Below are 27,917 nucleotides of genomic sequence, written 5' to 3' on the forward strand. Positions count from 1 at the left end.
CAAACAAAATAAAGATTTCAAGGCTTAGCAATGTGCTGCCCAACCAACATTTTTTGAATTATACTGTGTCTTAAATTTTTAATTTTATTATCCTCCCCGCTCCCCAATCTCCTGCTTCCCGTGGGATGAGTCCCTTTTTTTGCAGATGTGTCTGTGACATTTTGCATCATTCCAGTTGGCAGTCCCCATGTCGGCAGAGTGTTCTGGGCATGATCCGTAGGACGGGATGAACTCTTTGTTTTCTTCCTTGTTACGCCACATTCAGAAGTGTTGGTCTCTGTCAGCAGGGTCCATGTTTTAAGGCAGAAAATAAACCTTTGTTTAAGGAACACTTTTTAATAGTGTTTTTATTTTGAAATGTGAAAATGCGTTCAAGGCAATAATGTCTCAAATGCTGCTCTTCGAGAGAGCAGACTGTTTATAGGGCTGAGTTCATTACCAGATACGGTAAACATGGTGCCATCATTAACCTCTCCGTGGATTATGGTTGCCTGGCAATGAGGGATGAGCGCATCAATTAAAACCATTTACCCTTTTTCCCACCGAAGAAATTTCGAAGAGGAGTCTCCTTTATCTACTACAGTTTTTGGCAGCACCAAGTGTTGGGCGTTAGGAATGTGGTTTTGCCTGGATGACTTCTCTGGGACTGGGAATTGGGTTATTTTTTAAAGTTTGTACTATGATAATATCATGTGTTTAAATTTTTTGAGTGATTTAAAAGGGTGGGCATTTGGTACAGTGTTTAAGTCATTACTTGGGACATCTTTCCCTCATTTTGGAGTGCCCAGTTCAAGTCCCAGCTCCTCCAGTTCCAATCCAGCTTCCTGCTAATGTGCACTCTTGGAAGTGGCAGATGATGGCTAAAGTATTTGAGTCTCTACCAACCACATGGAAAACCTGGATTGAATTCTGGGATTCTGGCTTCAGCTTGGTCTAGCTTTGATTTTTTCAGGCATTTGGGGAGTAAACCAGAGGATGGAAGATCTCTTTGTCTCACTCTCTGTCTTTGTGCCTTTCAAACAAAATGAAACTACATAAATAAAAATAATACTGAAGCACATACACCTATTTGCAGCTATTATCGTTCATAATAGCTGAAAGATAGAAACAACCCAAGTGCCAATTGACAGATGAATGGTTCAACAAGGTGTGGTATATACATACAATGGAACATTATTCAGTCTTAAAAAGGAAGGAAATTCTGACAGGTGCTGCAACATGGGTGAACTTTGAGGAACTGTGCTAAGTAAAAATAAGCCAGTCACACAAGGACAGATACCACATGATTGCACTTATGCGAGGTATCTAGTATAGGCAAAGTCATGGAAAGAGAAAGTAAAGGGTAATTGCCAGGGGGTTGGGAGATTGGAGGACTGGAAGCTGTTGCTTAATGTAGACAGAACTTCAGTTCTGGAGATGGATGTTGGTGATGGTTGCACAACAATGTGAATGCACTTAATGCTACTAAACTGCACACTGAAAATGGTTGCAGTAGTAAATTTTATCTTGTGTATTTTACCACAGTTAATAATAATGATAAAATTAAAAACAGGCACATCAGAGACTTGGAATTGAATTAATCCAAACTCTAAGGCCCCTTCCTGGAAAGGCATCCTAGGGTATTGCCACTTAAAGACCATTGAGAAATCATTTTGCTGAGACTAAAAAGAACAAGAAACTGAAATTGGATTTGTAAGAACTGTACCTTGATGGAGGGTGAGGTAGTTTAACTGTGGATTTTACTTTCTTCTTGTACCTTCTTTAGACCTAACTTGTAAAGACATTAATTTTGGACTTCAGATTCCATGGTATTTAAATGTTGAGAGGGGATTTATTTTCATATCTAGGAAAACTGTTGACATTTTGTTGTTGGGGTGCCTTGTCAATATCATTTAATTTTGCTACATAGCTTCTGATTGATTATGATGGTCAATGGGGCTGGAAGTAATTTGAGATGGAAAATAGAAGAGGATGTATGTTTTCTGTCTTGACTAAAGAAAGACCTTGAGGAACATAACATACTGTGTTGACTCACCCCAGAGCCTTATGAAGCAAAACCCCACGCTGCCTAAGCAGGCAGATCTACAAGAGAAAATTGGGTGGTGTTAGCTATGGGAGCTGACTCCTTTTCTGCAATTGCTATCCCCACTTTTGGTCAGCCACAGGCATAATGGCTAAGCACATTGGATTCAAAGAACAGAAAATGGAGGTGTTCTGGGGTAAAGGTGATATGCTTCCTATAAGCTGCTTTACTTTTATGATCACACTTGTCCCAAATGCATCCAAACAAAGGCACAACAACTTACTCTCAGCCCCTCTCTGCCTCCTCATATTCTTCTTTTCAGGAGAGAGATTACTGGTTAATTTGGGAGCAGCAAATTGGAACTTTGCTGTTTCTCCTCCCTCTTTCTCCTTGCGTTCTCCTGCCTTCAAGGTGCTGAGATCTCTGTGCTTCTCATCCAAAGGGTGATCTCAGCAGAAAATACCCTATCCTGGTTGGGAGGGGCTTACAGTTGTCCAGTGCCGCTTCAGGCTAAGGGAATAAATTCCAAACCACATCTTTTAGCCTAGCTTTTTGTCGCTTATAGAGAAGATATTTGATCTCAACAGACAAAAAACAAGCAAAAATCAACAGGATTACATTCTAATTGCACATTGCATTTGTACAGTGTCCTGAAGTTTGCAGAGTATTTTCATCCACTGTCTGCCACTTGATCGTACTGACAATCCAGTGAAATATGATAGAGTTGAGCACCTTTTATTATAATCACAGTTCTCCCTAATGCATACCTCATGTTCATGAGGTTCAAGGAAGTTAGTCACTTGCCCACGTGATAGGTGATGGGCTAGATTTGGAACTCAAGGCTTTTCACTTCCAGCACTGTGCTGTGAAAAAATAAATTGACAAGAACCAGAAACTCATACAATATTGTTTTGAAACATTTGTTTATAATTTGATGAAAGGAACTGTAGACCCATGTGTGTAAGCTGTAGGCATATTTGAATCACCTGGGGGCCTTATGTGAGGTGGATATTCCTGTGTCTGACTCCCAGTTGCCCCACTGTGGGTCTGCAATGGAACCTATGAATCTTTATTTTTAAGGACCCCATAGTGTTCTTAACTCTTACCTGATTTTCTGTGGACCAAGTTCCCATTGTCCCCTATTCACCCCAAATTGATATTGACATTTACTTTAATGGTGTGAAAAAAAAAAAAAAAACCCTGAATGACAAATTCTGGCTTTCTCAGAAAATCAGAACATACTAGAAGCCATCACAACTAAGTATGGAGGTGTCCATTTTGGGTGATGGCTCCACTTGCCCGGACACACCTCTGCCGGCCCTCAGGGATTTCAGTGCCCACTTGGAGATGCCGTGGAGGATCAAGTGTCTGTGACTTGAAAGACAGCAAAGCTCTGAAGGCACCAAACCTGCAACCTGGGCCTCCGCACAAGAGTCAATTCCCGAGTCATAAACCCTGAATTAATTAGTTAAGCAGGAACACTGCTTGAACCATTTTTACAATTGTATGCAAATTATGTAACCAGTGCCTGTGTTTGTGTGTGTGAGTGTGTATGTGTGTGTGCGGAATAAATGAAAAGCATGGTTTGCAAGAATATTTACTTCCTTTTAAAACCAGTTAGTGCCCTTTTGTAAATCAACAGATAAGAAGGGAACCTAGGGACCTGTGTTGTGGCACGGAGGGTTAAGTTGCTGCCTGTGACCCTACATCCCATATCTGAATGCTGGTTTGAGTCCTGGCTGCTCCTCATCTGATCCAGCTCCCTGCTAATGTGCATGGGGAAGCAGGGATAATGGCTAAAGTACTTGGACCCCTACCCCCCCAACATGGGAGACCCAGATGGAATTCCAGGTTCTTGGCTGTGGCCTGGTCCAAATGACTGTTACGGTCATTTGGGTAGTGAACCAGTGACTGGATGATTCTCTTTTTCCCCTTTTCAAATAACTAAAAACATTTTTTAAAGGAGCCTAAAATATATCATTAACTGTTTAAAAAATATGGTAGTCAATGGTATAGTCTTTCTTCTTCAAAAAATACATGGTGAGGATTAGGAACAGTGGTGGATGACTGCCACATTCTCTGAGAGCTCAGGGCGTGTCTATGCTAACTGGTTTTTTTCTTTTTCTGCTGCCCTGCCAAGCTCCAGAGGAAACCCGTCCCATGTGAAATGGAAAAGATGAATTTCAAGCTTCATTGAGAGCTTTAAAACCTTAAATCCTTCTTGAAAATAACCTGCCTCTCAGGAATCTTAGGTTCTAAAGAATTAGAAAGCTTTTCTTGGGCTGTGCAATGACTGCATTATTAACTATGATTACTTAAGTCTCTGCATAGAAGGATGTAATAAATCTGAAAGTATTTGTCCTGGTTTGTGACTAAGCAAACCTGTATAATATTAAATCAGATGTGTTATAAACATATGAAATGGCACATTTTTTTTCCCAACAAGGGGCACTGTGGCATGAAGCTTCTAAAAAATATTTTTACATTCTTGAATACCAAGTCTGGTTTCTGCAGATTTTCTTCTTTCTGAATTTGAACTCCAGAGAATAGTGCTTCTGTTCAGCTCTGGGTTATCTCCAGCGAGTTTGCAAGGCTGAACTTTGCATGTTTAGAGTAAGTAGAACTGGAGATCTGGGCAGCATGTGTGCATGTCTGTGTGTGTCCATGCGTCCAGCAGGTGGCAGGATAAATGGTATCCTAGCACACTGGAATATTTGGCTTGGAAAAGATCTTACATGGGGCTTGCACTGTGGTGTAGCAGAATAAGCTGCTACCTGCAGTGTTGGCATCCCATATGGGTGCTGGTTCGAGTCCCAGCTGCTCCACTTCCCATCCAGCTCTCTGCTATGGCCTGCGAAAGCAGTGGAAGGTGGCCTAAGTACCTGGGCCCCTGCACCCACATGAGAGACCTGGAAGAAGCTCCTGGCTCCTGGCTTTGGACCGGCCCAGCCTGGGCCATTGTGGCCATTTGAGGAGTGAACCAGCAGATGGAAGATTCCTCTCCCTGACTCTTTGACTCTTTGACTCTTTGACTCTCTCTCTCTCTCTCTCTCTCTCTGTAATTTGCCTTTCAAATAAATAAGTAAAAATCTTTAAGAAAAAAAAAAGATCTTACAAACAAGGTTGTTAACCAGCCTGCTTGTTATTCAGGTCAAGTATTCAAAGATATGTTCAACTGTGTATGTGAGAGTGCTGTACAGGTCTGGTGGTTGCAAAGAGTTTTGAAAGGGCCCTGAACTCCTCGATTGCCTCCCTTATTCTTCCTGAGTCCTCAAGAAAAAAGACATAAGGAATGTTTTTCCTTCTTACTGTTTGTTGAACTCTTTACTTAGTGTAGGGTTCATCTTATGAGTATAAAATAAACTGAAAGTGCATCATTGTAAAAATTGAGAGGGAATAAGAGAGGAAGGAGGAGGAAGGGTGGGAGGGAAGGTAGGGTGGAAAGCACCACCATTACTAAATCTGCTTATATGAAATACATGAAATTTGTTTACCTTAAACAAAAGAAGTTAAAAATGAATGGCAAAAAGAAAGAAAGAAAAAAAGATACCTCCCCTCATTACCAGACTCCCTGAAAAATTTTTCCTGGACAACGCTGGTGAGCAGCAAGCAGCTCAAGGGGGAGATGCAGTGGCCATGTCACTCCTGTGACAACACAGGTGCAAGTGGCGCAGGAACAAATATTCAGCCACTCTGGATTTGTTGTCAGCGAGGCCCAGGTTGCACTGGCCACAGAGGAAGGACTGATTCTAGCACATTAAACTCCCAGGGCAGCTCCCCACGATGTCAGGGTGTGAGTCTGACTTTGTCCATCAGGCTTGTGCAGCTCCTGCTCTGCTGGAGAATTGCCAATGGGACAGCAGGGTTATGAGTCACAGGATGAACCTGCAGCTGTCCTCAGGTCAGCCCAAGTGCCTTGTACACTCAGAAAATCATGTCCATTTGGAAAGCTTCATACTTGCCTAGGCAAGTGGCCATATTGGACTTCAGTTTTCTACCTCAAATGATCATATCACTGTCAGATGCACACAGTGATAAGAAAAGAACTATAAAGAAGTACTAACATATCAACTGCTAAAACATGATTAGAGTTTTTCTTGCAGTAGGATTTATGCATATTATTTCCTTTTGTCATTTCCAAGTATTTTTATAATGAAGAAAGTAAATTTATATTAAAAAATAAGACTACATTCCAGGTTTCAGCATGAAAGAAAAGAACACTATAATCTGAGAACCTTCTGTATTTAATAATTTTTAAAAGATGACTTAGGATGTTGATAGCATTCTACAACTGATTAGAGCAGTACTTCTGACCCCAGGAGCTATTAGCCAACTGTGATTTTGAAGAGTTAGTACAAATGAAAGAGTGTTAGGATATCTTGGTAATCATTTTTGTAATTACACATTGAAAAGACAATAACGTGGATATATTGGGTTAAATAAGTTATCAGAATTAATTTCACCTGTCTGTGGTTAAAAGGAAGTTTAAAATAACGTATATGAGTATTATACACAGGGCAGAAAGTACACATACCCTGCAACAAGGATGAAAGAAAATCTTGGTCCCATTCGATGCCTATCTTGTTAGGACATTGACATCTGCTTCGTGGCATCTAACCATGGTTTTAAGAATGGAAAATGACTGCATAATGAGGATGGGGCTTCCTTTTGGCATGATGAAAATGTTCCAGGAATGGATAGTGGTGGGTGTTGCTCGCACAATACTGTGAGTGTATGAAATGTGACTAATGGTGAATTTATGTTGTATATATTTTACCACAATAAAATTTCAGTATATGTGTCATTGTATTTCTACTGTGCAATGCTTGTTGAAACTAAAGAGCTAGTGGGTGTGGACTTGCTTAAAATAGTGTCTCTAGAAATGGAGGGAAAGTGGAAAGAGAAACTCGTAATGATGGGCTGAAGACTGCTGGGAGAGGTTGGAACCCTTTCCTGTCTCCTTTTGGTAAAATATTAGCATGTGTTTAAATTCCTTGCCATCCTTGCAGGCCTTCCCTGGAGGCCTTGGCCTCTCGTACCTTCTGTCTCTTGACAATGCCTTCATCTTGTTTATCTCATTCCACTTTTTTCTCCACACTTGGCATTTAGCCTACTGCTGTGTTTCTCAGTGAGAGAATTCTTTCCCTAAAATTCCTCACAGTTTATGTGATGTTAGGGAGGTAGGGATCTTAATGGTTGAAAATGAAATGGAACACCCAGATCAGGTCAGCAAATCTCTCCCCATCCCACCCCAGGTACTATTGCTTAAGAAAAATTAAAGTCTTATCTGGGCATCTCTAGAATCCAGCTTCCTGGAAGTAAACCCCGGTGCAGCAAAACTGAACTATGGTGTGGGAAGCCAAGACGGTGCTTACCCTGGGAAGGCAGGAGGTGGAGAGAAAGGTGGGGGCATAGGAAAGGGCTTCTGGTTGTGGGCAAGATTCTGCTATGGAGCTGGGTGCTGATCACTCACGTGTGTCCACTTTGGGAAAATGTATTGAGCTTATGAGTTGTATACTTCTCAAGTGTGAATTATACAACAGTAATGTGGGGAGCAACTGGGAGCAACTCGGACTAGACTAAGTTACTGGAATTAAGACTTATTCTATGCATCTGCTCTCCCACAATATGGCGCTGAGAAGGGAGAAACAGCTTCTACACAGCTGCCTCCAGTTCAACCAATAAGCAGCAGGACCTGCTCTGATTGGAGGAGAGCAGCGTACTCGGCGTGTGGGTAGCAGAGTTGGGATTGGTGGAAGAGGACTATAAAGGAGGAGAGAGACAACATGCACCAGGAACACCTGAGGAACACCTGTGCAGCCCCCGAGAGAGCCGGCCGGCGGTGTGCCGCTCCCCCGCGGAAGTGGGGAAAGTGGCTAGGGGGAACCGCCCTTCCACGGAGGTGGAAGGGTCGGTAGCCAACCCGGGAAGAACCAGCAGCAAACCTGGGGAGGGCCGAGCAGACGAAAGAACAGCGCAGGGTCCTGTGTTGTTCCTCCACGAAGAGGGGGAGCGACAAGTAAGAAGCTAAGAATCAAAACAGATTGCCCAGCAAGGTATTTGCTTTTTTGAGGGCAAACCTAACAGCCCTGGAGTGGTGAATGCACTGGGGGTGAGAACCTGTTCAAAGAGAGCAGTCACTCGGCATGCAGTGTCTCCTCCTGGGGGAACCTGGGTTGACCAGAGGGGCTGGGCATGATCATTTTTGGAGGTCCCCTCCCACAATCCTGAGACCAAAGATTTGTGAACAGTGATGCATCCTGGAAAATTCACCACAATACCTCTTACACAAGGGTGTGCTGAAAACTTCCTGGGAAAATGGAATTAAAAGATGATGTTCTGGGGCCAGCACTGTGGATGCAGTGCTGGCATCCCATATGGGCAGCGGTTCGAGTCCTGGCTGCTCTCCTTCTGATCCAGCTCTCTGCTATGGCCTGGGAAAGCAGTGGAAGATGGCCCAAGTGCTTGGGCCCCTGCACCCACATGGGAGACCCGGAAGAAGCTCCTGGCTCCTGGCTTTGGATCGGCCTAGCCCTGGCCTTCGTGGCCATTTGGGGAATGAACGAGCAGATGAAGATCTCTCTCTCTCTGCCTCTACCTCTCTTTAACCCTGCCTTTGAAATAAATAAATCTTTTTAAAGAATCAGTTGCATAACTATTCTTGCACACTTCATAAAATTCATCAAAAATAAAGTTAAAAAAGATAATGTTCATTGGAATATATATATTTTTGCAATAATGTAAATGAGGGGTTTTTAGAAAGTTCATGGAAATCTTTTTTTCTTTTTTTTTTTACTTTTATTTAATGAATATAAATTTCCAAAGTACAGAATATTGATTACAATGGCTTACCCCCCATAACTGTATTATGAAGAAAATTGTGCTAGGATTTGCTTTTTTGGTACCACAATAAACTTGTCTCAATTCCATTTTTTCACGAACATTTTGAGGTCCCTTCATATTTCTTGGCTCTCCATCTCTGGTACTCACAGACATAGAAACCAGGACACAAAACAGACCAGATTTTCATTTTTAAATTTCACTTTTTAATTTTAATTCATTTAAAAATTTTTTAAACTTCCATTTTCTCAATTCTCGGTGTTCAGAGAGGGAGAGACATGCAGGAGAGGTGATGCTTACCGAGGCTTGCTCAGTGGTTGGCTGTAGGGAGGACCTTAAGGCAAGTCACACTGTTGGGAGAAGTTAGGATTCTTGCCTTGCTGTAAATACACACACACAAGAAAAGGAGGGACAGCTCTGGAGTGACCAGCCCCTGCTGTTATCACCTACGGAAATCCTGTGTGGTGGTGAAGAGCAGTTCCCAGCAAAGCCTGGAGAAGAGATTACTGGGAGCGAAGGGCTGAGAATGCTCATGGGGGAGGTTATTGGCCTGATAGTGGTGGGGAAACCAGAGACAAGGGGAGCATTGGGTTGGAGGAGCATAAGTGGAAATAGGGGAGGAAAACTAAATAAATGAGATAAGCAACTTCATTTACTTCCTCTCTTATTACTCTTTAGTTTTCTGTCTAGGACTCTAGTCTCCCTGAAATCTCTTCTGGGGACAATAACCTGGACCCAGTTTTGCATATCAGGCCTAGGTCATACCTCCTTGCCCTGGACTCACCTCACGTGGTGTATCCCCCCCCCTCCCCGCAGTGAACTTCCACATGGCTACTGGATACGATTCCCAGAGCCAACCCCTAGGGAAGGACCTCTACAATCTCAGATCCCTGCCCTGACATCTCACAAGTGGAAAGGGTACATGGCTACATGTCCAGCTGCACTCTGCTCCACACATTGGAGAAACCAAATATTGGAGTCACTAAGAGGTAGGTTTTCTTTTTTTTTAAATTTTTTTTCTTTTTTTAATTTTTTCTGACAGAGTTAGACAGTGAGAGAGAGAGACAGACAGAAAGGTCTTCCTTTCCACTGGTTCACCCCCCAAATGGCTGCTACAGCCGGCGCCAGGAGCCAGGTGCTTCTCCTGGTCTCCCATGCGGGTGCAGGGCCCAAGCTCCTGGGCCATCCTCCACTGCCTTCCCGGGCCACAGCAGAGAGCTGGACTGGAAGAGGCACAACTGAAACAGAATCCGGCGCCCCAACCGGGACTAGAACCTGGAGTGCCGGTGCTGCAAGTGGAGGATTAGCCAAGTGAGCCACAGTGCCGGCCAGAGGTAGGTTTTCAAAAGTGCTTAATAACAGTGTTTTTGGTATGTGGGAAGTGTTTTCTTTCCTTGGATCACACACTAACTTGCTAACATCTAGACTCACCTGCCTCCCACTGGCAACGCTCCAGGTTCCAACATCAATATTGACTGGTTCTTTTAGAAGAATTTTGGACCTCATGATGTGGGTGAGAAGGGGCTGGTAGGGTGCAGGGAGAGCAGCCTGTCCATGCTCAGCTCTGTTCTGTGACTCTAAAACTGTGGGCAGGTTTTCTAAACTTTGTAGACCTGTGTTTGCATAGTTATAAAGTAGTTGTGTTAATGATGATACCTACATATAATGTTGTGGGGATCTAATAGCACCATGTATGTAAAAGCACTTTGCAAACTGTAGAGTCCCTAAAGTTAGATTTTTTAGTTGAGGCTGTTAGCTATGTGTGCTATGAGGTGTGTGGAAAGTAAGTTGTTATCAGTAACTCAAAGAACTCCAATTTGCAAATGAACCTTTACGAGAGAATCACTGCTGTAGTTAAATTAATTAACTCCACCATTGTCAAGAGTGCATTAATTAAGAGAAACTACATAGCAGAAAATCAAATCATGTAATTGCAAGCACCTGTCCTTGGGATGGCACTTTGTGCCCCTCCTCCCTGAAATCACTCTGTTTTGAGTCCACTCATGGGTCATTTGCAATGCTCAGCCGTGAGTCCACACTAGTGAGGGGAACAGTGCACTGTCCTCACTTTTTCTAACCAATGAAGCCCTCAGAAGCTATGGAGGTTGCAATGAGTCCCTCTCCTCTAGCCTTCTTCCAGACTGTTTCTCAGTGTTCTAATGTTGGTTCAAGAGGAAGAAGAGGCCAAGAGTAGCTTTACTGAAGGCCTCTTAGTGGCTTAGCTGCCCTCTGAATGGTCCCCATAAAGAAGGTAAGGTACTAGAAGCAGGATGACATCTTAAAGCCACTCACTAAGTCCTGTGGGGCACCTGACAGGCCAGGCACTTCACTAATCACAAACAAAACAGACACAGGCACAGCTGTCATTAATAAGAATGTAGCACGCACTAGAGAAGCCTGACAAGGAGCAGTGCATCACAAATGATTAATCACAAGTGTGATGAAGCAGAAGTGCAGGTGCGCCCAGGATATGGCCTCAGCCTGGTGAAGGGTATGGCAGTGGTGAGGCTGGAGTGAGAAAAAGCATTCCAAGCCAAGGGAACAATGTGTGAGTGTGTATGTGTATGTACATGCACATGTACATGTGTACATATATGATGTCCTTAGGAGGGAGCCTAATGCCATATATGATCTTCCTAGCCCCAACCCAGTTCTTCATCCCCAACACCTTCTTCTGGAATTCAGTAGATAGTTTCTTAACCAGATCCACAGACATGGGTCTAAGCCCATTTACTAAATCATTATCATTTTTGTGTGTTTTCTTTTGATACTTGTAAAATTTGCATATTACTTTTTTGCTTCCCCCTTTCCTAACCACACAGTCTTAGAGTTATTATGACTCAGAAATACTTGAAGCTAGAATTTGACAGAGGTTTTTCTAAGATTCCCTGGGGATTTGAAGGACTCTTTTCCCACCATCTGTAGAAATAGGATTTAAAAACACAAATCTTTAAAAAAACAGAAGGAAGCTTTTGATTCAAAATATGATTGTTCTAAAAGCAGAACACTTGTTCCATATTTTCATATTATTCTCCACACCTGCCATTTCTCCCTCATTCCTTTATGTTTCTGGGCTAATAATAGCAAAATAGAGAAGGGGTGGGTTTTAATCTTGGCTCTTAACCTTGCTGTGTGACCTGGGCCAAGGCACTTTTTCTCAACCTCAGTTTCTTCATATGTAAAAAGAGGGGTTGGATCACAGGGATCAGGCTTCCTTGCAGCCTAACATTTCATGATTCTCATGGGTGAACCTTAATAAATAGGCTATTTAGTCAGCAACTCCAAGTCTGTGAAAAGCCAGAGTTATGGGAAATCCCCTTTTCTCAGGAAGAAAACCAGAGGTAAAGCCTGCCTCATCCTCAGAGACAACCTTGGCTGCAGCCAAGTTAGGTACCAGTAAGGGACTCTTCTCTCTCTTGCTTGTTTCAATCCTGTATCTACCCACACTGCACTTCCATAGATCCATAGAACTCCAGGAATCATTCCCTGATTTTCAAATATATGCCTGCTATCCCATGTCAATTTTCTTTGAAGGTCCAGACTAAGAATTGAATTAACCCAGGATCCATAGAAAAAATGAGAGCAGAGGTCCAGGTGAGGTGCACCAACCCATGGATTGTGACAGGTAGGACCATGGCCAACTCAGGGCTTGTGCTTGATCAAAGGATGTCTCTATTAGTTGTTATTCTTCAGAGAAACAGACCAATAGCCTCTCTCTCTCAAATATATCTGTATATTGATATATATTATCAATATATTATATATTATCATTGATTATGTATATCTATATATCTATATATATTACCATCTGTACTCTGTAGGTTGGACACCCAGGACACCCAGTGGCATAATTCAGCCTGAATCTGAAGGCCTGAGGACTAAGTGAGTCAAAAACCAAGTGAGTAAAAAAACTGGTGTTCAAAGCCCTGGGAGCCAGGCTAATATCACAGGGCAAGCAAAGATGGATATTTTAGCTCAAAAGAGAGAGGATTCACCTGCCTTCTGGTTTTTTTGTTTGTTCGTTTTACTAGGGCCCTCAATGGATTAGATAATACTCACATACATTGATAAGGGTAGGTCTTTCTTACTCAGTCTGATTCAGGTGCTAATCTTTTTCAGAAACACCCTCATAAACACACCCAGAAATAATGTTTTACTAGCTAAATGGGCATCCATTAGCCCAATCAAGTCAGCGTATAAGATTGATTAATCATCATGGGATCCAAATATCACTTGGCTCCAACCAGTCAGTCATTCTGGAATAAGTGCACAGTGTTGTCAGATATTCTGATCTTATAACAGAACCTGGAAAACACCATTTTAAAGTAAAAGGTCTTGATTTTTAAAAGTTTGACAGAAGTCAAAGTCCAGATTTAGCTTGCAGCTGAGTTTAGCTACCTATGGGTGTAAGCAAAGTATTAGGTTCTTTATCCAGTCTCCAAAACCTGCAGTGCTCAGCTGTGCATCCAGTCATTTGATAACTGCTTGTCACTCACCATGAGCTGATATCACATGAGGTGCTGGAAAGAATAGGTGACTAAGACCCAACATGCTTGTAAGTAAGGCATGCCAGTCAGACCTGATAGACATCTGCTAGGTTAGGTGTCTCTCTTCTCTGCTTCCACAGCTCCTGAACATCCCTCCATCATGACAGGTAACACAGAAATCCATGAATTCTTACACCATGTCTTCTCAGCTACCTGGTGACTAGTGACATATACTTGAGTTCTGTATGTCAGCATCTTATGCAGTGAAGATCACAGTGGCCCTGGAGAAACACACTGACTGACAACTGGGTGAACAACTCTCTTATCCTGTGGCATTCAGGGCTGTGGGAGCAAAGGAGAATCTTCCTGTGCACTATCTGTAGCTCTTGTTCAATTCTGGACTTATAAACCCTTTTGTTTAAAAAAAAAAAGGCTAATTCTATTTTTTTCAAATTTAAAGAAGCAGACCATAGAAATAAATGGGAATAAAAGTGTATCTCCGGGCCGGCGCCGTGGCTCACTAGGCTAATCCTCCGCCTAGCGGCGCCGGCACACCGGGTTCTAGTCCCGGTCGGGGCGCCGGATTCTGTCCCGGTTGCCCCTCTTCCAGGCCAGCCCTCTGCTGTGGCCAGGGAGTGCAGTGGAGGATGGCCCAGGTGCTTGGGCCCTGCACCCCATGGGAGACCAGGAAAAGCACCTGGCTCCTGGCTCCTGCCATCGGATCAGCGCGGTGTGCTGGCCGCAGCGCGCCGGCCGCGGCGGCCATTGGAGGGTGAACCAACGGCCAAAGGAAGACCTTTCTCTCTGTCTCTCTCTCTCTCTCTCACTATCCACTCTGCCTGTCAAAAAAAAAAAAAAATAAAAAAAATTATAAAAAAAAAAAGTGTATCTCCGAAAGCTAAGGCCATTCATTTATTCAAAAAATGACAAGATGGGTAGCATGCTCTCATTTAACAGATGAAAGCATTAAAGGACAGAATTTAAAAATTAGTATTAATGTGAGGTTTCACTGTAGTGGAAAACCCATTGGAAAAGAAATCGGATCAACTGGTTTCTAGTCCACCTCTGCGGCTGTGAGATCTTTGAGTGAACTGCTGACTCCATCTGGGCCTCAGTGTCTCCCACTGTAAAATGAGAGATGATGAAAGGAGCCCCATAGTTCCTTTTGGCTTTCATGATCTATGCTTCTGGGCAACTGGCTGCCTCTTCTGAGCCCACCTTGCCTGGCAGGAAGAAAAACACACACAAAATATGTGAGCAAACCTAAGTATGCTTTCTTCTGAGAGTGGCCAGAACTCTGCCCCCCATGGGACAAATGTATGAGTAGTGTGTAGTGGAAATCTCAACTCCTGCCCTCTGTATAACAGCTAAGAGATCGGTCCAAATTATTGAAATGTGACATAAAACAACAAAAAGTCCATACCAGAGCACCACTCCAGGTTTTAGCAGCACTTTGATGCCTGGATTTATCAGATTTCAGTTATTTTAGGCTGCAACTCTGCACTTCTCCATTCGCCGGCAGCGTTCTCTAACTCGGACTTTGGAGATCTCCATTAGGGAAAGGAGCACAAGGGGAGGGGCCGGGGGAGGCTTGGACAAAGTGCTGGGAAATGCTCCCTCAGGAGAAAGCAAATCTGGCACCATCAGTAATGTTGAGTCTATAAAATTATTTTCCTCTGGGATTCAAAGCTTGCTTGAAGTACTATATTTATTACTCAGTGAATCTCATTTTCTAATTGTCTTATTCAAAATTTCCACTTCCTACAGTTGAATTCTTTTGGCCCATGACCTGTCATATTTCTTACAAGGCTAGTACACAGAATTTCAACTATTAGCACTTATTTATTAGAACAAAACACACCTGCACAAAATAATCAAACAATCCATTAAATAGCAAGCTTGTGTTTTCCTCTTAAATTCCCTTAAGATCAGAGAAGTGTTAAGAAAATTGCTAGGGCTGGTACATGGCTCACTTGGCTAATCCTCTGCCTGCAGTGCTGGCATCCCTTATGGGCATCGGGTTCTAGTCCTGTTTGCTCCTCTTCCAGTCCAGCTCTCTGCTCTGGCCCGGGAGGGCAGTGGAGGATGGCCCAAGTGCTTGGGTGCCTGCACCTGCATGGGAGACCAGGAGAAGCACCTGGCTCCTGGCTTCAGATTGGTGCAGTGCAGGTCGTAGCTGCCATTTGAGGAGTGAACCAACGGAAGGAAGACCTTTCTCTCTCTCTCTCTCTCTCTCTCTCTCTCACTGTCTATAACTCTACCTGTCAAATAAATTAAAAAAAAAAAAGAAAATTGCTAATGCTTCCACATGTTTTCTAGAAATGTCTAGGAGCTATCTCACAATCAGGGGTTTCCTAAGTAAGATGCTTTGAAAGTTCCCAGCTCCACAAAATGTGGTGCAGTAGTACACACTGTTGGTTTCCTCTCAGAGCCCAATCTTGGAGAAGTGAGAGGGCATTGAAAGCTCCTGGAAACTAAAAGAAAGACAGTAGGAATTGAGCTGAGGAAGGAAAACGGCAACATAGAATAGAAGAGGGCAAAGTGTCACAGTTAGGGTGGGATGTCAGCTTGACTGGGCCCTGGAATGCCCAGATACCTGGTTAAACACTGTTTTGGGTGTGTCTGTGAGGGTGACTCTGGGTGCAGTGAACAGTTGAACTGGTAGATTGGGTAAAGCAGAGTGCTTTCAGCACTGCAGGTGGCCCTCATCCAATCAGTTCAAAACCTGAATAATATAGCAAGGCTGAGTAAGAGGGAACTCCTTCTGCTTGACCACCTGAGCTGGGAAGTTGGGTCTTTTACTGTGTTTGGAACTGAATCATTGGCTCTTCTTGGGTCTTGAATCTGCTGGCTTGCCTGCTGGAGCTTACATTATCCTCTTCCTGGGTCCATGGCATTCTGAGGCCTTTGGACTCAGACTGGAACTACACATCTGCTCTCCTGGGTCTCCAGCCTGCCAAATGAAGGTCTACAATCCTGTGAACCAGTTGCTTATGTGTGTGTGTGTGAGTGTGTAAGTATATACACATACATATATATCTGTTCTATATATACATATGTATAATTCATATATATATAGGTTCTGTATCTGAACCTATCAGTCATATTTGTCTGGAAAGCCCTAATAGGTGAGGGTCATGTCTGGAAAGAATTTTCCAGTTGGGTTCTTTGTCTTCCTTCATATTTATTTGGGTGGATTACTGTCCACTGTATGGACTTTACTGGGTAGGAAAATAATTGTGCATCTTAGAGGCAGCAGAGTAAGATCCTAGATCCTGACTGGGTGGCAAGTGGAGGCTGGCTGAACAGCCCTCTCTAAGTATTCTCCAAAACACCCCTGCCAGTGCTTGATCTTGGCAATTACTACAGAGAAAGACAGCCTCTGAAAAGAGCACCACCTCGGTGGAAGTTTGGGGCATTTCCTTGCAGAATTGGTTTGCATAAGTAGCGGTTATAGAAGAATTGCAACATCACTTGGAAGTGCCTTTAGGCCCTTTTCCAACTCACTTGGAGGCCATAAAATCTGGAATATAGGCTCTTGACCTTCCTCCAAGTCATGTACAGCTAGTAAAGGTAGCTAATAGTCTCCAGTGGATATGAATTCAGAAGAAAAAAAACGAGAACTCCAAGCAACACAAGCAGCATGAAAGAAATGCCAAAAACCAGAGGAAGCAGAATTAATGGACTGAGAAGGACAGGAATGTAAAATAAACTTAATAAATATCTTCAAAGTCTGAATAAAGGATATTATAAACATGAAGCAGGAATAACATGAATATGAGCCAAATGGAAATACTGGATATGGAAAATATAATTGTTGAAATAAAGAACTCAGTGATTGAGATTGAAAGTACTCTTTTCTTAATTTCTTTAAAATATTTGACTATTGAGCAAAAATCAGATTATTCTCTTTGGGGTTTATAATATATAGAGGTATAATATGTATGTAGCAATAGTACAAAGGCTAGGGGGTGGATAATGGAACTATACTGTTGCAATTTTGTTTTTTTAAGATTTTTTATTTGTTTGAAAGAGTTACACAGAGAGAGGGGGAGAGGAAGAGGGAGAGGGAGGGAGGGAGGGAAAGAGGCAGAGAGAGAGAGAGAGAGAAAGAAAGAAAGAAAGAAAGAAAGAAAGAAAGATAGATGAAAAAAAGAGAAAGAAAAATCTTCCATCTACTGGTACACTCCCCAGATGACAGCAATGGCTGGGGCTGGGCCAGGCCAAAGATAGGAACCAAGAGCTTCTTCCGGTCTTTCATGTGAGTGGCAGGGGTGTAAGTACTTGGGCCATCTTCTACTGATTTTCCCAGGCCATTAGCAGGGAGCTGGATCAGAAGTGTTACAGTCAGGATACAAACTGGCACTCATGTGGGATGCCAGCATTGCAGGTGGTAAGCTTAACCCGTTATACCACAACGAGGGCCCCAAAAAGATGTGCAATGCTCTTATATTTCATGTACTATGTATTCTAAGTGATAAGGATGAACTATGCAATCCCTAAAACAGCCATTGAACAACAACAACAAAATGCAAAGAAATGAAGCTAAAAGGCCAGTAGTAGAGGTAAAGTGGAACACTAAAAATATCAAGACAAAGGAGGCAGAAAAAGAAGAACCCAAGAAATTGAAAACAGAATAAATGGCGAACTGAATCTAACATCAATAATTACACTGAATGTCAATGGATCAATTTAATAGGCAGAGTTTGTCAGACTGCATAAGAAAGCAAATCCAAACTATCTGCTGACTACAAGATAGGTGCTTTAAATATAAGGACAAAGACTGAAAGCAAATTATAGGTGTAGGTGTTTGGTACAGTGGTTAAGATAGGGCTTGAGATGCCTGTGTCCCATATTGGAGTGCTTGAGTTCAAGTCCTGCTTCTGCTTCTGGCTCCCTGCTAATATGCACCCTGGGAGGCAGCAGATTATGGCTCAAGTACTTGGATCCTTGTAATCCACATGAGAGACCTGGATTGAGTTTCTAGCCTCTGGGTTCATCCTGGCCCTGCCCTAGATGTTGTAGGAATTTGGGGAGTGAACCAGTAGATTGTATAGAGCTTTCTCTTCCTCTCTGTCTCTGTCTCTGTCTCTCTCCCTTTTCCAAATAAATGAAAAATAAATAAATAAAAGGTAAATTATGGCCGGCGCCGCGGCTCACTAGGCTAATCCTCCGCCTAGCGGCGCCGGCACACCGGGTTCTAGTCCCGGTCGGGGCGCCGGATTCTGTCCCGGTTGCCCCTCTTCCAGGCCAGCCCTCTGCTGTGGCCAGGGAGTGCAGTGGAGGATGGCCCAGGTGCTTGGGCCCTGCACCCCATGGGAGACCAGGAAAAGCACCTGGCTCCTGGCTCCTGCCATCGGATCAGCGCGCTGCGCCGGCCGCAGCGCGCTGCGCCGGCCGCAGCGCGCCGGCCGCGGCGGCCATTGGAGGGTGAACCAACGGCAAAGGAAGACCTTTCTCTCTGTCTCTCTCTCTCACTGTCCACTCTGCCTGTCAAAATAAAAAAAAAAAAAAAAAAAAAAAAAAAAAAAAAAAAAAAGGTAAATTATGGACAATGATATGCAATGCAAACAATAAGCATAAGAAAGCAAATTTAATTACACAATAATTAATATATTAATGTCAGGCAAAATATACTGTGAAGAAAGACGTAATGCCATAGATAAGATATATTTCATAATAAAAAGTGAATTCATTAGGAAAACATAACAATCCTAAACATGTACACATGTAATAACAGCTACAAAATACATGAAACAAAATTCATAGAACAGAAAAATAAACAGTTCTACAATGATAATTGGAGATATTTTAACCTATCTCTCAGAAAATAATAGAACAACTAGACTTTTTAAAACAGAGAAAGTGGGCTGGTGCTGTGGAATAACTGGTTAAACTGCCGCCTGTAGGCAGGTATCCCTTATGGGCACCAGTTGGTGTTCCAGCAGCTCTACTTTCAATCCAGCTCCCTGCTAATGAACCTGGGAAAGCAGTGGAAGATGGCCCACGTGCCCGGGCACTCGCACCCATGTGGGAGACCTGGATGAAGCTCCTGGCTTCTGGCCTTGGCCTGGCCCAGTCCTGGCCATTGTGTCCATTTTTGGAGTGAACCAGCAGATGGAACACTTCATTCTCTCTGCCTCTGCTTCTCCCTCTCTGAAACCCCACCTTTCAAATAAATTAAATTTTTAAACAAACAAAAACAAAATAAAATAAGAAAAAAAGGAAAAAATTTGATTATGGAAATTCAGAAGCGGGCGTTTGGCCTATCAGTTAAGCCGATTGTTAAGATGCCCATTGCCAGTGCCATGGCTCAGTAGGCTAATCCTCCTCCTTGTGGCGCCGGCACACCGGGTTCTAGTTCCGGTCAGGGCACCGGATTCTGTCCTGGTTGCTCCTCTTCCAGGCCAGCTCTCTGCTGTGGCCAGGGAGTGCAGTGGAGGATGGCCCAAGTGCTTGGGCCCTGCACCCCATGAGAGACCAGGAGAAGCACCTGGCTCCTGCCATCGGATCAACGCGGTGTGCCGGCCGCGGCGCGCCGGCCACAGCGGCCATTGGAGGGTGAACCAACGGCAAAGGAAGACCTTTCTGTCTGTCTGTCTCTCTCTCACTGTCCACTCTGCCTGTCAAAAAAAAAAAAAAAAAAAGAAGAAGAAGAAGATACCCATGTCTGTATTCAGGTGTCAAGGTTTGATGCCTTCCTCCGGTTCCCAGCTTTGGCTTCCTACTAATGTAGATCCTGGGAGGGAGCAGTGATGACTCAAGTTATTGGGTTTCTGCCATCCATGTGACAGACCCAGACTGAATTCCTGGGTCCTGGCTTGGATTTTGTTCAGCCCCAGATATTATGATCATTTGGGGAAGTAAACTATTAGATGAGAGTCCTTTCTCTCTCTCTCTCAAATGAGTAAATAAAAGTAAAATAAATAAAATGCAGAAGATGATAATAATGGTATCAACCCACTTGATATAAATGACATTTATGAACATTACAAACAATGTCTACACATTACACATTATTTTAAAGTGTATATGGAGCACTTACTAAGATAAACTCTATGCTTGGCTGTATAAAAAGTCTGAATAAATTTCAAAAGATTGAAATTTGTCCACTATAATAGAATTATATTAGAAATCATTAATAATAAAATCATTAATAATAAAATGATAAAATATATATCCATACATTACATACATTGAAAGATACACAGATGTAAGATTTTAATTCTTATTTTGGGATAAAACCTAATATAAAGTAAGCTTTCATTTTATGAAACTGGGTGAAGAGCAGTTAAATTAATAGTAAAATAAAGAGAGAATTAATAGTGATAAGAGAAAAAATTAATGGCATAAAAAATAGAAAAACAATAGAGACAATAACAAAACAAAAAATTGATTCTTTTAAAAGATTAATGAAAGGAAACATATGTCCACAAAAACACTTTTACAAGAATGTTTATAGCAGCTTTATTCATAATATCCAAGAAAAGGAAACAACTCAAATGTCTATGAATAGAATAGATAAATCAACCGTAGTATAGTCATACAATGGTATACTGTGAACAATAAAAAGGGAGGAACTGTTAACACGTGCAACAACATGGAGCAATCTCTGAAACATGCAGATCAAGAACAGCCGAACAATGGGGTAAATACTCTGTGATGACACATACGTGAGATCAAGAGCAGGCAAACAAGCAGAAACTCATGGGGGAGAAATTAAAAATGCTTGCCAGGGGTGGGAAGGTGGTTGATGAAGGAACTTTCTGTGATGAAATATTTTATATCTTTATAGTTGTGTGGTTTAGATGGGTCTATTCATTTGCTACTACTCATCAAATTGTGTTCTTAAGATCTGTACATTTCACTTCTGAAAATTTGATCTAAAAAAGGACTATAAACAAACATTAGGCTAAGTTAGCAAGTTTGCTCTCAGAAGTGGTGTAGGTTAGCTAATGGGTAAATATATTGAGAATAATGGGAGCCAGACTTCCCGTTGTTGATGTTACAAATACAGCAAACAGGAATTATAGAGTGTACCTGAGTTGTTGAATTAGGGTTAAAGGTATCATGAACATTCGTTTGATAAAATACATTATATGTCTATTCCTGAGCCCCTACTCTGAGAGGACCTAGAAACCATGACTTATAAGTAGCAATGATTCTATCTGTTGCCCAGAGTTTGGTTTTAAATACCATTTTACATGAAAACAAATCAAGGCTCCTTAGAAGAAAGGTTGATTCCAGTCCTGGTCTAAAAGTCGAAGAGTCAAGAACATAGTATTGTGCCAGAAAGTCAGGAAGTATTTAACAAAGAATAGGAATATGTCAAAACTACAATGGAGCAAGTTGAAGTGCCTGTCACTGGCCAAGTCTGTGGCAATTTTATAATCAAATAGTAGCAGTAATGGATTAAATTCATTAAATGAAATGAGGATCTATCAAGCCATATAAGTATGACTAATAAATAAATGAATAAATAAATGTGGGTAAAGATCAAGCTCTCTCCTATAATAGAATGAACAATGGAATTGGAAAACAATAGATGCTAAAACTGAAGAGTGAAATTTGGGGGAGGAACAGAATATTTACATAGTTTCGAAGTGCCATCCAATAAATTACTTATTATTTGCAAAGAAAAGGGACCCGCCTTGTAGTGCAGTGTGTTAAGCCATAGTCAGCGACAATTTCATCCCATATGAGCACCAGGTCAAGTCCTGGCTGCCCCACTTCCGATCCAGCTTCCTACTAATGTGTTTGGAAAACAGGTGGAAGATATCCCAATGGTTGGGCCTATGTTACCCATGTTGGAGACTTGATAGAGTTCCAGTCTTGTGGCTTTGGCATGGCTGAGCCCTGGTTGTTCTCATCATTTGGGGAGTGAACCAGTGAATGGAAGACCTCTCTCTCTCTTTCTCTCTCTCTCTCTCTGTGTGTGTGTATGTGTGTGTGTGACTCAGAAGTTCAAATAAATAAATTTTAAAAAGTATATTTGCAATAAAAAATACTACCATTACAATGGAGAAGTATAGTGGACACTATCTCACATCAAGAAACATTAGATAGACCCAAATTGAAGAATAGTCTACAAAATAACTGGCCTATACTCTTCAAAAGTGCCGAAGTTGAGAATAAAAGGTTGAGGATGGTTGCAAATTAAGGAGATTTAAAAGACATGCTAAAATAACACAGAGAGTGCTCCTGGCTTGGTATTAGCTGGGAGAGCAAACTAGTACTATGTCCATTATCACGACAAATGATAAAACTTAAATATGTACTCTTGAGTATTATATCAATGTTAACTATCCTAGTTTTGATAATTGAACTCTAAGAGAATGTTCTTGTTCTTAAGAAAATAAACACTGAAAAATTTACAGATAAAAAGGCAATGATATTTCAGCTTATTCTCAAATAATTCCCTGACCCCTAGGAACACCAAAACTCTTAGCTGCTCAACTCCCTTATATAAAGTAACTTGAATTTGCATACCAACACACATCTTCCCATGTACTTTTTAAAAAGTTCTAACATTTATTTTGTTTATTGGAAAGGTGGAGAGGTAGAGACCTCCCATCTGATTCACTCTGTAAATGCTCTACAACAACCAGGGCTGGCAAGGACAAATCCAGGGTCCAGGGTCTCCCACCAGGGTGGCAGGGACCCAACCACTTGAGTCATCACCTGCTGCCTCCCAGGGTGCTCATTAGCAGGAAGCTGGAGTCGGGAGTGGTGTTGGGACTTTAACCTTCCATGCGGGATGTGGGTGTTCCAAGCCAGAGTCTTACACATCATGCTAAATATCTAATTCCCATTTCCCCTCCCATATAGTTTAAATTACCTCCACATGACTTAAAATGTTTCATCTATTTAACACAATGTAAACTATATAAATGGTTGTTATCTGTATTGTTTGGGAATATTGACAAGAAATAAAAGCCTACACATGTTCAAAAAAAAAAAACAGCATATAAAAGAATTACCTGCAGTCCTGTGTTTATAGCAGTTCAATTCACAATAGCCAAGATATGGAATGAACCTAGATGTTTATCAATTGATAACTGAATAAATAAAATATATATAATGGAATATTATTTAGCCATAAAAAGAATAAAATCATGACATTGGCAACAAAATGGATACAACTGGAGATTGCTATGCTAAGTGAAATAAGCCAGACCTAAAAGAAAGACATGTTTTCTCTTTTTTTAAAAAAAAGATTTATTTATTTGAAAGGCAGAGTTACATAGAGGCAGAGGCAGAGAGAGACATCTTCCATCTGCAGATTCACTCCCCAGATGGCTGCAACAGCTGGAGCTGGGCCAATCCGAAGCCAGGAGCCAGGAGCTTCTTCCGGGTCTCCCACAGGTTGGGGGTTACAGGGGCCTAAGCACTTAAGACATCTTCTACTGCTTTCCTAGGCCATAGCAGAGAGCTGGATCAGAAGTAGAGCAGCTGGGTCTCAAACGGGCACCCATATGGGATGCTGGCACTACATGCGGTGCCAAAGTGCCAGCCTCTTACATTTTCTCTTATTTGTGGTAGTTGATATATATATATAGATAGATAGATATACTACTATAGTTTTAACGATCTGTGATTATTTTTAAATTTACTGTATATGAGTGAAATGGACTTCCTTTGATTGTTGTTTGATTTTGTTTGTAGCCCTCCCCTATATTCCTAATGAACTATGGTCTTTTTACTTTTTACTTGTTGAACTCTTTATTAATAGAATATCTTTAAGCTTTTGATTCTACTGTAAGTTAAAAATATGCTATCTCAAAAATTATAAGAGGGGCCGGTGCTACGGTACAGTGGGTTAACGCCCTGGCCTGAAGCCCCAGCATCCCATATGGGCGCCGGTTCTAGTTCCGGCTGCTCTCCAGCAGCTCAATCCAGCAGCTCAATCCAGCTCTCTCCTATGTCCTGGGAAAGCAGTAGAATAAGGCTCAAGTCCTTGGGCCCCTGCACCCATGTGGGAGACCTGGAGGAAGCTCCTGGCTCCTGGCTTTGGATCAGCACTGCTCTAGCAGTTGCAGCCATCTGGGTAGTGAACCAGTGGATGGAAGACCCCTCTCTCTGTCTCTACCTCTCTCTGTAACTCTGTCTTTCAAATAAAATAAAATAAATCTTAAACAAACAAACAAACAGGGGACGACGCTGTGACGCAGCGGGTTAATGCCTGAAGCACCAGCATCCCATATGGGTGCCGGCTCTAGTCCTGGCCGCTCCACTTCCAATCCAGCTCTCTACTATGTCCTGGGAAAGCAGTAGAAGATGGCCCAAGTCCTTGGGCCCCTACATCCGCGTGGGAGACCTGGAAGAAGCTCCTGGCTCCTGGCTTTGGATGGGTGCAGCTCCGGCCATTGTGGCCATCGGGAGTGAACCATTGGATGGAAGACCTCTCTCTCTCCCCTTCTCTGTGTAACTCTGACTTTCAAATAGATAAATAAATCTTTATAAAAAAATTGGAAAAGAAAGAAAGTAAGGTTTGAAAGAAAAAGGGAGGGGGAGAGAAGAAAGGAATTATCATTATAGTCTTAGAATTTTGTCCATGAGGCTGGTGCCGTGGCTCACTAGGCTAATCCTCCGCCTGCGGCACCAGCACTCCAGGTTCTAGTCCTGGTTGGGGCGCTGGTTCTGTCCTGGTTGCTCCTCTTCCAGTCCAGCTCTCTGCTGTGGCCAGGGAGTGCAGTGGAGGATGGCCCAAGTGCTTGGGCCCTGCTCCCGCATGGGAGACCAGGAGGAAGCACCTGGCTCTTGGCTTCAGATCGGTGCAGCGCAAGGGCCGTAGCACACCAGCCGTAGCGGCCATTTCAGGGGTGAACCAATGGAAAAGGAAGACCTTTCTCTCTCTCTCTCTCTCTCTCTCTCTCTCTCACACTGTCTAACTCTGCCTGTCAAAAAAATTTTTTTTGTCTATGAACTACACTGAATTTGTTCTCTATTAATATCACATGAACATGAGAATTAAAAATAAATTAGTTAATCTTTAATTAAGTTTAATTTAATTTCTCTAACATAAGCAGAGAAATATGATCATTTAAATATCTGCCACAACAGTTTGTCCAAATCAAAGAGAGTTGACAGAAGAGAGGAAAAGAAAGGTAAATCCCTTTCTTTTTTTTTTTTTTAAGATTTATTTATTTACTTGAAAGTCAGAGTTACACAGATAGAAGGAGAGGCAGAGAGAGAGAGGTCTTCCATCTGCTGGTTCACTCCCTAATTTCCTGCAACAGCTGGAGCTGCACTGATCTGAAGCCAGGAGCAAAGAGCTGCTTCCAGGTTTCTCACATGGATGCAGGGGCCCAAGGACTTGGGCCATCTTCTGCTTTCCCAGGCCACAGCAGAGAGCTGGATTGGAAGAGTAGCAGCTGGAACTTGAATCGGCGCCCATATGGGATGCCAGCACTGCAGGCGGCAGTTTTATCCACTACACCACAGCACCAACCCTGGTATATCCCTTTCAAGATGCATCTTATGCTCATGTTTTTATTCATCAACTTATTCATAAAACACATACCTAATTGTGTACAAGGCATCTTGCTAGATTGCAGGTAGACAGTTTGAATGAGATAGGAACATTCCTTGTCCTCACTTTATAATCCAGGAAATTAACCCAGCTGAATGAATGTTAATATGTCATTGAGGAAGGCCATGGATGGAGTTTTAGATGAGGAAAGTCCAGAGTATCCACTTTCTTGTCTTTTTTTTTTTGCTCAATTTTCATTATTCTCCTATGAATAAATCACAGAAAACTACTTCGCTAGTTCCTCATCAATATCTAGTTTCTTGCCATTTGCAGTAGTCTCTTTAATTCCAGATCTGTCTAATGTGGTATCAGTTTTGTTTGATCAACTTGTTCTGTTAAAGTAAAGCGAGGTAATATTAATAAGAATCCTTAGAAATGCAAGACCCATGTTGGTAGAGTCTAAAGTCCCCTTGAATTTGACACTTGCTGTCCTTACTCTTCACTGGTACCATGTTACTGTCCTTGGCACTTCTATCAGGCCCTTCTCATAATGATTTAGGCTCTTTCCACATTTCTCAAGACTACTATAATACCTTGCATGAGTTAAGCTCTCAACTATATTGAATTAATAGCTAAAGAAAGAGACACTATGATTAAGTCTGGAGTAATTCAGCTGTGACATCTTGAGCCTTGCTTTCTACTGATGCCTAGGAGAAGACTAATCAGAACTATTGTACTCTGTTTAGAAGAGAAAAGAATTTGAAGCATTTTTACAAATCTTAGCATGAATTACTTGATCTTTTCTTTAGCCGTCAGCAACTCGGGAACTAACTAATGAGGAATATATTTTCCCACAGACAGTCTAGGATGCAAACCACATTGTTCATGCTTTTGAAAAAAAAGAAAGAAACAATAAAAATAAGATGTTGTGAGAGCTTTGAAGTGCCTGGTGCACAATGGCAGGTTCCTTTGTGGAACAGCGGATTTTCCTAATGCCATTCAGCTAGATTCTTATCCAAGACTTCTGAGCAGGAGACAATGAAAATGACCTGGTATGAATAAAAGAATAGATGAGAAATGTGCTGCGATAAAGGCTAAAAATGAGGCAGGCAAGTGCCTGGATCCTCACTGAAAACAAACAGCCCGAGGTAGGGAGAGAGGCACACTCTATCTACAGCATTCTTTTTATAGCTCTGATCCGGAATTGTTTTCTCTTGAAAATGAATGGAGTGCCAGGGAAAGTTGCATGGCCTTGTTCTCTGGCCTTTTCATTGCACTGTGCAGCCATTTTAATGAGTTATTTCTCACAGTCGCCCTGCCAGGCAGGTCATCATCAATATCCTTGCTTTCGAGGCAGAGTGAGAGTGAGGCAACGGCCAAGGGGTGACTCTGTAATGGGCCTTCACTATGGGAGGGTCATGTGGCTGGGGATGGCAAGCAGCTGTCCTCAGGAGTCTCTTCTGAGTTTAGAGGAGAAGATGTGAGCACAGCTAAAGCAGGGAGGGAAAAGAAGGTCCAGGTCTATGAGGAATGTTCCTTGCCATATCATGAAGCTTTGTGAGGGCAAGACTCTGTCTCTGCCCCTTGTTTTGCACCAGCATAACGTCTACTAGATGTGTGTGTTCCCAGAAAATAAAAGCTCAGTTGACTGATGAGTGTTAGGGACAATGCCCTAAGTAGAGAGATTTTAAGAAAGGCTAGAGACATACTGATTTGGGCTGGTTTGATCTACTAAGAAGAAAGGACCGAACAATCCCACAAGGTCATTGCCATTTCTTGAGTTGCGTAGGTTGTGCCTATCTGATCTTGGCTGTGTTCAATTTAATTCAAAATTCAGTCCAGTCAATCTTTATTGATCATTTGCTGTGCAGAAGGTAATGGATGAGGCTCTGGGTGCATTGAAAAAAAAATGAATCAGTCATAGCTCCTGCCTTCATAAAGCAAAGGTGGAATCAGAAAGATATGCGTGGGACATCCTACAGTGCAGAGATATAAAGCTAGAGAATGCTAGCATAGAAATCCAATAAAAATTCTTGAGACTGTGAAGGAGGAAATGATGAGTTCTAGTTTGGGAGTCGGGAGCAAGGGAATGATA

General features: G+C 42.3%; 1 protein-coding gene and 1 non-coding gene across 2 annotated transcripts in view; both read left to right on the top strand.

Annotated features, from left to right (window-relative positions):
- Window positions 1–27,917, top strand: part of MTARC1 (mitochondrial amidoxime reducing component 1) — a 68,712-nt gene that overhangs the window by 32,050 nt on the left and 8,745 nt on the right. The window lies entirely within an intron of this gene.
- Window positions 6,527–6,652, top strand: LOC149122539 (U6atac minor spliceosomal RNA). Its single transcript, XR_016220046.1, has one exon. It is a non-coding gene; the product is annotated as a U6atac minor spliceosomal RNA (small nuclear RNA).

Source organism: Oryctolagus cuniculus, chromosome 13 (genome assembly GCF_051225735.1).
Source record: "Oryctolagus cuniculus isolate XC-2025 breed Fujian yellow rabbit chromosome 13, ASM5122573v1, whole genome shotgun sequence".
NCBI classification, from domain to species: Eukaryota; Metazoa; Chordata; class Mammalia; order Lagomorpha; family Leporidae; genus Oryctolagus; species Oryctolagus cuniculus.